The following is a 12,955-nucleotide window of genomic DNA, read 5'->3' as shown; positions in this document are numbered from 1 at the left end:
TTAATAACAATTAAGTAGGGGTTTAGAATTTATCTTTAATTTTTTTTTTTTTTAGAGCTTTTTAAAAGCGATGAGCTTAAGTTCATGGTAGCTTGAAAGAGATGAGAAAGAATTAAGTTCAACATACCATAATTATTAAAGGATATAAGAAAGAATTAAAAAAAAAAAAAAAAAATTCATGGATATGCTAATTATCTGCTCAATTTAGGTCAAGAAAAGTTACTCCGACAAAGCAGTCTTTAGTGAGTATGGAATAACCACACCAAATGCCAGCATTGACAAATAGGAAGAATGAAATGGAAAACGGCATATACTTCACACTCTTAGTCTTTATCACTGTTTTCTGTTAGACATAAAATAAATAAATAAAATAAAAAAAGTGATTAATCAGTGTCAATTAAGACATAAAATATTTATGACTGCAAGTAGCCAAATATTCCCATAAAAATTTGTTTTTATTTGCTACCATGATAGCAAGAGAGGTCAAGAGATAAAAATCGAGAGGTTGTCAGTGAGACGTTGGAATGGCAAAGGGTCTAGTTTAGAATGAAAGAAATTTTTTCTAAACTCAAACGGCCAAACCCTCTTATTTTACATAGAAAACACACCAACCCATATTATATTAGATCTATCTTAAAATAATCTCATTTTTATTTGAGACGCATCAAGCTAGCTATCACTATAACTTAAAGACCAAAAATATAAGTAAAAAAAACAATGGACTGAAACTTTACTGTTGATTTTTTTTGTTTCCCTTTAAATTTACTGTTGATTTTTTTTTTTCCCTTTAAATTTTCTGTTTATAGCTTAAGCACCATATTCTTTTTTAAGGAAAGAACCTATTTAAAGGTTGAGAAAACTTATTTCTTTTTAAGGAAAGTTTACGGTTTAGAATACTTATTTTGTAAATAAAAGTATTTTAGATAAATACTAATTAATATCCCATCATATATGGTCTCTAAATTGACTAGAAACCTTAACAACACATAAAATCAAAGAATTATAATCATATTTGAGTATAAATTTATGAAAATCCACCATAAAATTGTGTGTGTGCAACGCACATAGCATGTGCGATAGTGAAAAATAACAATCTTCCAATACCGTGTACCACAACCTTCATCACACTAAGGATGATAATGGGTTAGGTTTACTGGGTTCTCTAACTGGCCCACCTTAACTATAATATTAAGGGGTTAGGATTTTTTAAAAAATAAGTTTGTTGTGGGTTTGTAATTTATACCTTAGGTATCCAAATCTGACCCAACTATTAATTTAAGACAAAATTTAGATACAGTATCTTAGGTGTTATTTCTTAGGTCATATTCTTAAGATTCTATCATATGACTATTTAACTAAAAAATACACTTTCATCTAATGAGAAAAAATCCATCATAAAATTGTGTGTGTGCAACGCACATAGCACATGCGATAGTGAAAAAATAACAATCTTCCAATACCATGTACCACAACCTACATCACACTAAGGATGATAATGGGTTAGGTTTATTGGGTTCTCTAACTGGCCCACCTTAACTATAATATTAAGGGGTTAGGATTTTTTTTAAAAATAAGTTTGTTGTGGGTTTTTAATTTATACCTTACGTATCCAAGTCTGACTCAATTGTTAATTTAGGATAAAACTTAGGTATGGTATATATCTTAGGTGTTGTTTCTTATATTTCCTTTTTAAAATTCTACCATGTGGCTATTTAATTAAAAAATACACTTTCATCTAATGAGAAAAAATCCATATAGCAAAATCTTAGGAGGGGAACCTAAGGAACAACACCTAAGTATTGTATTTAAGTCTTGCCCATTAATTTAAATACCTACAATGCCTTTCTTTAATTTTTTTTTTTTTTAATAAACAAATAAAATATAGTCTATAATAAAAATAAGTGTGCCACTCTTTTTCTCTCAAAACATTACTCGATTTGATGTAAAAGTACTTATTCATGCTTTAAAATAGTTAAATGATATTTTAAATAGTTAATTTAAGTTAACTCCAGATCCTCATAAAGAAAGAAAGAAAAAGTTAAGTCCATTTTATTCCATCCATTTGACCCAACTCGTTATAAGATAAACGGGTATGTGTTTGGTATGGGCTTAGCTTCTGCACTTTTTACATTGCAGACTATGTTACTCTATATAGATTTTCTATATTTTTAACATAATTTTTTTTTTTTTTTTTTGGGTAAACTTGGTTACAAATTAGGAAAATTACATGTCTATTTAGTGAAAAAAACTCACCATAGACAACAAAGGTGATGCGTAATAAAATTCCAATAATAGTCAGCTGCTTGTTTCTTTCATGGATTGACAGAAGCGTTATTGCAATTACCGATCCAGGAAAAACAACATTGACCATATATGCTGTCTTAACGTGATAGCATTGGCTAACATTAATAATAAAAATATCAATAATAATTATAATAAGAATATGAAATGGATATGCCCCAAGAGGGGTGGCCTAGCTGTAGGAATCCCTTGTGCATGCGCAATGATCTCTTGTTCGAACCCTGGCGGGTACCGGGGATGGGAGGTGGGAGCACTCATGCGTTGTGCCTTACTGCTAGTTCTCTTGGGGTGCTAGGGTGAGGTCTGTGGCACTTCAGTCACAATAACTATGACTCAATCCAACATTCTCTAACGAGGGGTGTTGTTGTGGTCACGCTCAAGGGGGTGAGTCACACATGGTCGCCCCTGCCCCTTTTTCTCATCATCAAAAAAGAATATGAAATGGATATTCATAGCATATATTTGATGATTATGATGACTACCCACCCATTTAGGATGGGGTTCATTCATAGCATACAAAAGAAGTTATCAAAGTAAATTTACTAAAACATAAATACAGAGAAAAACTGAATCATGCATCCTTTTAACATATGGATACAACAAATGGCTAGCTTTGATAACATGAAACAGAATGGCCCAACTTATTTAAGTTCCACAAAAAGGCCTAAAATTCATAGCAATAATCATTTTACTCCATTTAAAAAGCAACATCCATGATCCACCTATTAAACTAGCATACATTACCTGTGCAATGCACAAATTATATAACAATTTTTTTTTTTTTTAAGTTAAAGTATTACAAAGAGGGTCGCCACCATTTATAAAAAGATGAGTGAGAGTCATTTAAGACGGTTTAATTGTGTTCATAGAGAGCAATTAATGCACTAATAAAAAAGAGTGAGTTGATCCGAGTTGAGAGAACAAAAAAAATATAAAAGAAAGACCAAAATTAACATTAGTAAAAGTAGTAAAAAAAATGGCATGTCAAATATAAGCAGTAACAAAGAATATGGTTTTAAATAGAATAGGGAAAAAGAATAGACCTACCCTAATTGATCCATTAAAGATCCATAGCCAACCATAAAAATTTTGGACTAAAATTTTGTTGTTATGTGATATATATACTATAGGGTCACAATTTGCGGCCCAAGCCCAAAATGTATGGAGTTTTGGCCCAATGAGCCCAATATAATAAATTTGTAGATAATGGTTGAGGAACTAAATCCTAATGAGTTAAACAATGGCTAGTATTGAATTGCATGACGATCAAACACAAATAAAGGATGCTGATATCAATGGACTTTCAGTTCAAGGAGGTTAGACCTGTATATAATGATCACTCTTGGATATCAGAATGACTTAGATTGCCATAATATTTTTTCTCTCTATTTTCCGATCCCTTTCTCATGGAGGGTCTCTCACATTATATAGATCCTTTAGTTTCTTCTTATGGAGGGGACAGACTACATACCTCGCCGAGGCCTTACAGCAGCTCCTTCTCCTCCCCCGAGATATGGATGGGCTTAGGAATACCAGGCAACCGAACCTTTTCATGTCGTTGAAGAGGGACCTTGCGATGGTAAGCCAGACATCCTTCTTCGTATAAATTTTAGACTCTATGTTCACTCACATATTGCATATGTTTTAATAACCCTTTCGCTACCTTAATGCAGGTTACCCAGCAAATTAATGTGGCCAAGGAGTGGGTTAGGAACACCCACGATGAGGTAAGCGCTGAGGTCCAGTCCTGCCCTGAGGCTGAGAAAACTGTCGGAGTCCTTAGGCAGGAAAAAGAGAGCTTGTCCGAGAAGGTTAAAGAGGCTATCCAAGCTCGCGATAGTGCCAAGGCAGGACTGAAGACCACGGAAAGGCAGGCCGAGGATATGCGCCAGAAGTTGCGTGTAATAGAGATAAATCTGGCCACCGAAAAGCAATCAGTCTTAGATCTCAAGGCGCAGCTGTAGAAAGCCAATGAGGCAGCTCGGGTGGCCAGGAGAGCAGTTGAGGCAGCGGTGGGCATCCTATGAGCGTGGGGTGCTGGACACAGAGAACAGGCTAACGGAGGAGATGGCTGTAGTTTGCAAGGATTACTGTACTAAGTCTTGGGGAGTGGCAATGGACCGGGCAGGAGTCCCTACAGACTCCGAGCTGAGGAGGGCCAAGAATATCTTCTTCCTAGAGGATATTCGAGAGATTCCTAAGTCAGACCCTCCTTCCGAGAAGCTCTTTTCTGCCCAAGCCCCCCTTCCTGACACCGACATTCCTAAGGGGGCAGGAGTGGATAAGGAAGCTCAGCCACCAACGAAGGATAAGCCCTCCAAGGACTCCCTCACAATCAAGGATGTAGTCTCGCAGGCCAAGGTTGCAGAGTCTAAGTCCAAAGCCAATGGTGCTCATTCCGAGGCTGCTGATCCCAAGAAAAATCCCCTCAAAGACAAAGCCTAGAATTCTAGATGTAGGATTTTCTTTTGTAGCTCTCTTTTTGCTTTCCATCCCTATGGCTTCTGCCATTGCTTGTAATATATTTTCTTTTAAATTAATGAATGAACTTTTTCTTCTATTCCTTGGGTCTTTACTTTCATTGCTTCCATTTTTATTGTTATTGCAAACGAGCTTGAACTATTGTTGCTCCATTTCCAACAGTAATTCATTGTTGGCATTTCAAGAAATCTAACTAAGTACTGGCAAGGTAGAGTTATTTTACGTTTCTAATATGAACTAACTCTTATGTAGTGAATGCTGAATTTAAAGGTAATAAGTAACATACCTTGTAACTTAATTTCTATTTAACGTTTATAATGGTGTTCTTGAGTGTCAAAAGTAGTTAATTTCCCCTAAGCCTGTGGTCTGAGAAGCCATGCAGGACTTAGGTTCTATTTAACACTTAAGTATATGTCAAAAGTTATTAATTTTCCCTAAGCCTATGGTCTGAGAAGTCAGTGAATCTCAAAAGTTATTAATTTCCCCTAAGCTTGTGGTCCAAGGAGCAATGCAGGGCTTAGATTTTGTTTAACACTTGAGTGGATGTCAAAAGTTATTAATTTCCCCTAAGCCTGTGGTCTGAGGAGCCATACAGGGCTTAGATTCTGTTTAACACTTGAGTAGATGTTAAAAGTTACAATTTCCTCTAAGCTTGTGGTCTAAAGAGCCATGCAGGGCTTAGGTTCTGTTTAACACTTGAGTGAATGTCAAAAGTTATTAATTTCCCCTAAACCTGTGGTCCGAGGAGCCATGCAGGGTTTAGCTTCTGTTTAACGCTTGAGTGGATGTCAAAAGTTATCCATTTCTCCTAAGCCTGTGGTCTGAGGAGCCATGTAGGGCTTAGGTTTTGTTTAACGCTTAGGGGAAATTAACGCTTGAGTGGATGTCAAAAGTTATCAATTTCCTCTAAGCCTGTAATCTGAAAAGCCATGCAGGGCTTAGATTCTGTTTAATACTTGAGTGGATGTCAAAAGTTATTAATTTCCCCTAAACCTGTGGTCCAAGGAGCCATGTAGGGCTTAGGTTTTGTTTAACGCTTAGGGGAAATTAACACTTGAGTGGATGTCAAAAGTTATCAATTTCCTCTAAGCCTGTAATCTGAAAAGCCATGCAGGGCTTAGATTCTGTTTAATACTTGAGTGGATGTCAAAAGTTATTAATTTCCCCTAAACCTGTGGTCCAAGGAGCCATGCAGGGTTTAGGTTCTGTTTAACACTTGAGTAGATTGAGAGACAAGAAGCACGATGCCTTTATATAACAAAAGAACTTATTGAGAAAGGAATTTTTATTAATAATAGTACCTTTTCAGGTTGTTTGCATTTCAAGGGCGTGATATTACATGCTCATCTAAATCTTCTAGAAAATATGCCACTATACCAGCCACTGAGGTGATGAAATATGGTCCTTCCTAATTGGGTCCTAACTTTCCTCATGTTGGGTTTTTTGCAGTGCCCAAAACTTTCCTCAACACTAAGTCACCAGGCACTAGTGGCCTTAGCTTTACTTTGGCATCATAACCTTGCTTGAGTTTGTGTTGGTAGTATGTCAATTGGACCATTGCCCTTTCTCTTCTTTCTTCAATAAGATCTAAGCTTTTCTCTAGTAGCGCATTGTTGCTACTCGAACAAAATGGGCTGGTTTTTAGCATTGGAAAGCCCGTTTCTAGAGGGATAACAGCCTCGGTCCTATAAGTCATTGAAAAGGGGGTCTCTTCTGTTGATCTGCGAGGTGTGGTTCGATATGTTCACAGGATATGTGGTAGTTCTTCCACCCATCTTTCCTTCGCGACATCTAACCTCTTCTTAAGTCCGTTCACTATAACCTTGTTAACAGCCTCGGCTTGCCCATTCCCCTAGGGGTAGGCTGGGGTAGAATATCTATTCGTAATTTCCAATTCGCAACAGTATCTCTTGAAGGCCTTACTATTGAACTGAAGACCATTGTCCGAGATGAGGGAGTGAGGGACTCCGAACTAGGTAACAATGTTTTTCCAGACAAACTTTTTGGCATCCACATCTTTAATGTTCGCTAAAGGTTCAGCTTCAACCCATTTAGTAAAGTAGTTAGTGCCGACGAGCAGATACCTTTTGTTCCCTGCTGCCTTGGGAAAGGGCCCGACGATATCTAAACCCCACTGAGCAAATGGCCAAGGGCTAAACAGTGGATTGAGGATCCCTCCTGGTTGATGTATGTTTGGCGTAAATCTCTGATATTGGTCACACTTCTTCACATATTCATGTACTTTTTTATGCATGTTTGGCCACCAGTAGCCTTGGGTGATGGCCTTATGAGATAAGGACCTGGCTCCTATGTGGCTTCCACAAATCCCTTCGTGTAATTCTTCCAGGATTAGTTCTGAAGCCTCAGGGTATACGCAGAGCAAGTATGTTCCAGAGAAAGAATGTTTATACAACTTCTGGTCCTTGGATAGCTAGAAGCAAGAAGCTTTTCTCGGTATCTTGTCATCCTCGGTCTTCTCTTTGGGCAAGATGTCTTCCATCAGAAATAGTACTAGAGGGTTCATCCAGCTAGGTCCCACTCTGACCTGATGGACATAGATCACTTCTCTCTTCGTCACTAAGGGTTTGTATAAATCTTCCACAAGGATGACCCGGGGTAAACTTTGAGCTGAGGAGGTGGCAAGCGTGGCCAAGGAGTCGGCATGTGTGTTTCCACTTCGAGGGATATGCAATAAGCTAAAAGAATTGAAACGTGACTGTAGGCGTTTTACTTGGTCTAAGTATCCTTGCATTCTTTTGTCTCTTGCTTCTAATTCCCCATTCACTTGGCCAATGACCGGTCTTGACTCCGAGAACATGTTTACTGCTTTTCCGTCTAGTTTCTGAACCATGGACATCCCCTACATTAGGGCCTCATATTCAGCCTCATTATTCGTGGCCGAGAAATCCAGTCTTAGTGATTTTTCAATGGTAATCCTTTCAGGGGAAATCAGAACTAGCCCCACTTCGGAGCCCCTTTGGTTCGCTGCGCCATCAACATATACTTTTCAGCATGTGGGCCCTTGTAGAGAGATTGCGCCAACTGATTTTTCATCCATGTCTTGCGTTTCTGCTTCTTCTTCTAACGAGGGTTCAGGGAATTCAACCACCAAATCTGCGAGAACTTGGCCCTTGAAGAAGGTACGAGGCATGTACTTGATGTCAAAAGCCCTTAGAATTGTGCCCCACTTAGCAATTCTCCCTATATAATCAGCACTCCGAAGTATGGACCTGAACAGAAGCTGGGTTAGAACAATAACTGTGTGTGCCTGGAAGTAATGGGAAAGCTTTTGTGTAGCTTGAACCACCGCTAGGATGGCCTTTTTTAGTGGTAAGTAACGGATCTCGGCTTCATGCAACGATTTGCTCACGTAATAAATTGGTCATTGTACGCCGTCGTCCACTCGTATTAGCACTAGGCTTACTGCATGAGAGGCCACAGCGATGTAGGCGAACAAGACTTCATCGGCCTCAGGACAGGACATGATTGGTGGCCGGGATTGATATTCTTTAAGTTGTTGGAAGGCTAAAGCACATTCCTCGGTCCACTCAAATCCCTTCCATTTATTCATCAAGAGGAAGAAGGGTCTGCACCTGTCTGTCGACCAAGAAATAAAATGATTTAAGGCAACAATCATGCTGGTAAGCCTTTGGACCTCCTTGGGATTCCGAGGCGGTTGTATGTTATTGACAACCCTGATTTGATCGGGACTGACCTCGATCCCCCTATAGGTTACTATATAGCCCAAGAATTTTCCCGATCCTTCCCCAAATGAACATTTGGATACGTTGAGACGCAGCTTGTGTCTCCTCAGAATTTCAAAGTTGTCTTCGAGGTCTCTCATGTGCTTAGACACCACCTTACTCTTTACCACCATGTCATCTATATAGACTTCAATGCTCTTACCCAACTGCGGCTCAAATATTCTGGTCATCATTCTCTGGTAGGTGGACCCTACGTTTTTCAAACCAAAAGGCATCACCTTGTAATGATAGTTTCCAATAGGAGTGACAAAAACTGTCTTTTCTTGGTCGTCTACGGTTAATGGTATCTGATGATATCCTTGAAAGGCATCTAAGGAGCTCATCCGAGGATGGCCCGCGGTCGCATCTACCAACTAATCTATTCGAGGCATAGAGAACGGATCTTTTAGGTAGGCTTTATTCAGATCCGTAAAGTCTACACAGACTCGCCACTTTCCGCTCTTCTTCTTTACCACTACAGTATTGGCCAACCACTTAGGGTAAAAAACTTGATAGTCCTTGCTTTTTTAAGCTTCATCACCTCGTCCCTAATAGCATCAGCATGCTCCTTCGACGGGTGCTGAGGTGGTTGCTTCTTGGGAGTAACGGATGGGTTAACATTTAGATGGTGGCAGATGAAGCTTGAATCAACCCTTGGGGCCTCGTAGGCATCCCACGCAAATACGTCCACATTTTCTCTGAGAAACCTAATTAGCTCTTCTCTCTCTTGGGGAGGTTGTTCCGAGCCGACTTGAAAGAACCTTTCCGGATCATTGCCAACAGCAACCTTTTCTAGGTCCTCGTACTTTGCTTCCTTAGTTGATCTATTACCGGGCAATGCCGGGGTTGTTGATTGCTATAAGCCCCTTTCAACGGAAGCAGAGGACTTAGCGTTGGGTCGGTGTGAGATGGCAGCCACCATGCACTGTCTGGCCACAGACTAATTCCCCACAATCTCTTTAACTTGGCCCTCTGACGAATACTTCACCTTTTGGTGCAGAGTAGAAGAGATGGCTCCTAAGGCATGAAACCAAGGTCTAGCCACAATAGTTGTGTAGGGTGAATAAGCGTCAAGTACAATGAAATCCACCTCTACCACGTCCGAACCGGTTTGTATGGGCAATCTAATCTGGTCTCTTAGAGTAACGGTCTTTCCCTCAAAACTTACTAGAGGGGAATCGTACGACGTTAGGTCCTCAAATTTTAAGTTCAGCCCCTTGTACAGGTCGAGGTACATTACTTCCACGGCACTGACCTAATCTACCAGCACTCTCTTCACATCATATCCTCCTATCTTGAGTGTGACTACCAGAGCATCGTCATAGGGTTGGATGGTTTCGATCTTATCTTCGTCCGAGAAGCCCAGCACTGGTAAGGCTTCCTTCTTGGCCTTTTTGGACTCCCGATCGTTGCCCTCGGTGGATAGCCAAGTCACAGACATCACTCTGGAAGGGCAAGAGCCGGTCCTTCCCGGAGCAGCAAGAATGACATTTATCGTGCCTATAGGAGGTCTTAAGGTGGTGTTTCTTCGGGACTTCGGATTCGCCTGTCCTTGTTGACCACTGGAAAGATGCAAGATGTGCCTTAATTTTCCCTCTCGAACTAGCTGGTCCAAGTGGTTCCTTAAGTTTCTACAGTCCTTGGTGGTGTGCCTCGATTCTTTGGTTGCGCTTTATAGGGTCTCTTGCCATCTTATTTGGCCATTTGAAGAATGGGTCGTTCTTGATCTTCTCCATAATCTGATGCATTGGATCTCAGAACACAGCATTGACTGTCTGCACATCGGCAGATCCGGATTGCCTTGCAAAGTCTCTCCTCGGTTGGCTGTTGTTATTAAATTGGTCCGACTTGAAGTCCCTCTCTCCTGAGGGATAATCATTGTTTTACCTTTACCCAATTGCTGGTCTTCTTCAACCCTTTTATACTATTTGATTCGGTCCATGAGCTAGCACAAGCTGGTGACAGGCTTTCCTGTTAAGGACTTTCTTAAGCCATACTCGGCTGGAAGACCGCTCTTGAAGGTGCTGATGGCGACATCATCAAAGTTACCCTTTATCTCATTGTATATCTCCTAGTATCTATTCAAGTATGCTTTCAGGGTCTCCCCTTCTCGCATGGACAAAGGCAATAGGAAATCTAAGAGCCGGGGAATCCTGCTACACGCGATGAAGCGAGAGCCAAAGGCCTGCTTGGTGCAGACTTGATCCCACCATGTTTAACCGTTGCACTCACTGATGCACAAGTTCTTCCTATAGATGACGCCAATTGTAGGGTCACAATTTGCGGTCTAAGCCCAATATGAATGGAGTCTTGGTCCAATGAGCTCAATACAATAAATTTGTAAAGAATAGGTCAAGGAACTAGGTCCTAATGAGTTGACCAACGGCTAGTATTGAATTGCATGACGATCAAACACAAATAAAGGATGTTGATATCAATGGACTTTCAGTCTGAGGAGGTTAGACCTGTATATAATGATCACTCTTGGATATCAGAATGACTTAGACTGCCATAATATTTTTTCTCTCTATTTTCCGATCCGTTTTTCATGAAGGGTCTTTCACATTATATAACTCATTTTGGGTCATCTTAATCCTACATTTGTTGATCATCTGAGTCCCTACTTGAGTGCTCGTCTCATCAGACACCCCTTTCAGCCTTCTGTGAATTGTGGTAGTCAAGACAGCACTGTTAAAATGTCTTCTCCACATAAATGTGGCTAGAAAAGTAGCTGCAATGCATTTAATGCAGTGACAATAGCTTTTCCTTAGATATTTTGAGTTTCCTTCTTTCTCGTATGTTCATGAGGCACATTCCTATCGCTAGAGCCTTTTGGAGGGTTACTCTAATTGCTAGAGTACACATTTGAGCTATATTCGTCGTATCAGAGGAGGTATTCCTCCTCGGATCATCTTCCATTCGTTCCCTGCTTATGAGACTTTAACTGAGAATCCTTTAACAACTATTTGCCCCTCCTTGGACTTGTCAATGTCCCGGATGAAGCTCAAAGCCCAATATATGATCTTGGGCCCTTACCCCTACATATATATATATATATATATAATTTATTAACTGTCTATTAATTATTTACATAGGCGATTTACATCAGTATTGTAACTTAACTAGTATTCTAAATTCTTTAAGATTGTTTATAAAAGAGTTCTAAAGAAAGAAAAACAAAAACAAAGTAATATAAGCAAATCGACATGGTTTTGAAAATCTTCCAAAAAAAAAATATATATATATATATATACTTAGTAATTATTACAATACATAACGTAATATTAATATCATTTAAATTGTCAAAAAAAGGTTTTAAACAGATTAATTAATATTTTGCATAAAGTTACAACAAAAATATTGGTTTTGGGCATGCCGTATAAGAAGAATTTTGGGTTTATTCGGATTTTTAGTAAATCAATCCTAGATAAAGTAATGAAAGCAATTCTATCCCAAAAAAGAATTGATTTAAACAAAAATGCATCATTTTAATTATCTTAATAAATAAACATTTATTTGATGTGAAACCCGGCTTATCATCACTCTTAGGCCTTCCTGACTTGGCCGGGCATGCCATATAAGAAGAATTTAGAGTTTATTCGGATTTTTGGTAAATCAGTCTTAGATAAAGTAATGAAAGCAATTCTATCCTAAAAAAGAAGTGATTTAAACAAAAAGGCATCGTTTTAATTATCTTAATAGATAAACATTTATTTGATGTGAAACCCGGCTTATCATCACTCTTAGGCCTTCCTAACTTGGGCATTCCGTATAAGAAGAATTTAGGGTTTATTTGGATTTTTGGTAAATCAGTCTTAAATAAAGTAATGAAAGCAATTCTACCCCAAAAAAGAAGTGATTTAAACAAAAATGCATAGTTTTAAGGGTCCTGTTAATGTGTGCCCTAAGGGCACACATTAAACTTTCTATTTTTAGAAACATTTTCTCGGTAATTGAAAAAGCTGTCATTACTTTTTCAATTCTCGAGAAAATTATTTCCAAAAATGGAAATTAATGTGTGCCCTTAGGGCACACATTAGTAAAATCCTAGTTTTAATCATCTAAATAGATAAATATTTATTTGATGTGAAACCCGGCCGGCTTATCATCACTCTTAGGCTTTCTTGATTTGGGCATGCCGTATAAGAAGAATTTAGGGATTATTCAAATTTTTGGTAAATCAGTCTTAGATAAAGTAATGAAAGAAATTCTACCCCAAAAAAGAAGTGATTTAAACAAAAAGGCATAGTTTTAATCATCTAAATAGATAAATATTTATTTGATGTGAAACCTGGCCGGCTTATCATCACTCTTAGGCTTTCCTGACTTGGGCATGCCGTATAAGAAGAATTTAGGGATTATTCAAATTTTTGGTAAATCAGTCTTAGATAAAGTAATGAAAGCAATTTTATCCCAAAAAAGAAGTGATT

This window comes from Quercus lobata, chromosome 3 (assembly GCF_001633185.2).
Source record: "Quercus lobata isolate SW786 chromosome 3, ValleyOak3.0 Primary Assembly, whole genome shotgun sequence".
NCBI lineage: Eukaryota > Viridiplantae > Streptophyta > Magnoliopsida > Fagales > Fagaceae > Quercus > Quercus lobata.
The sequence above is the reverse complement of the archived record's forward strand: the minus strand, read 5'-3'. Positions refer to the sequence as shown.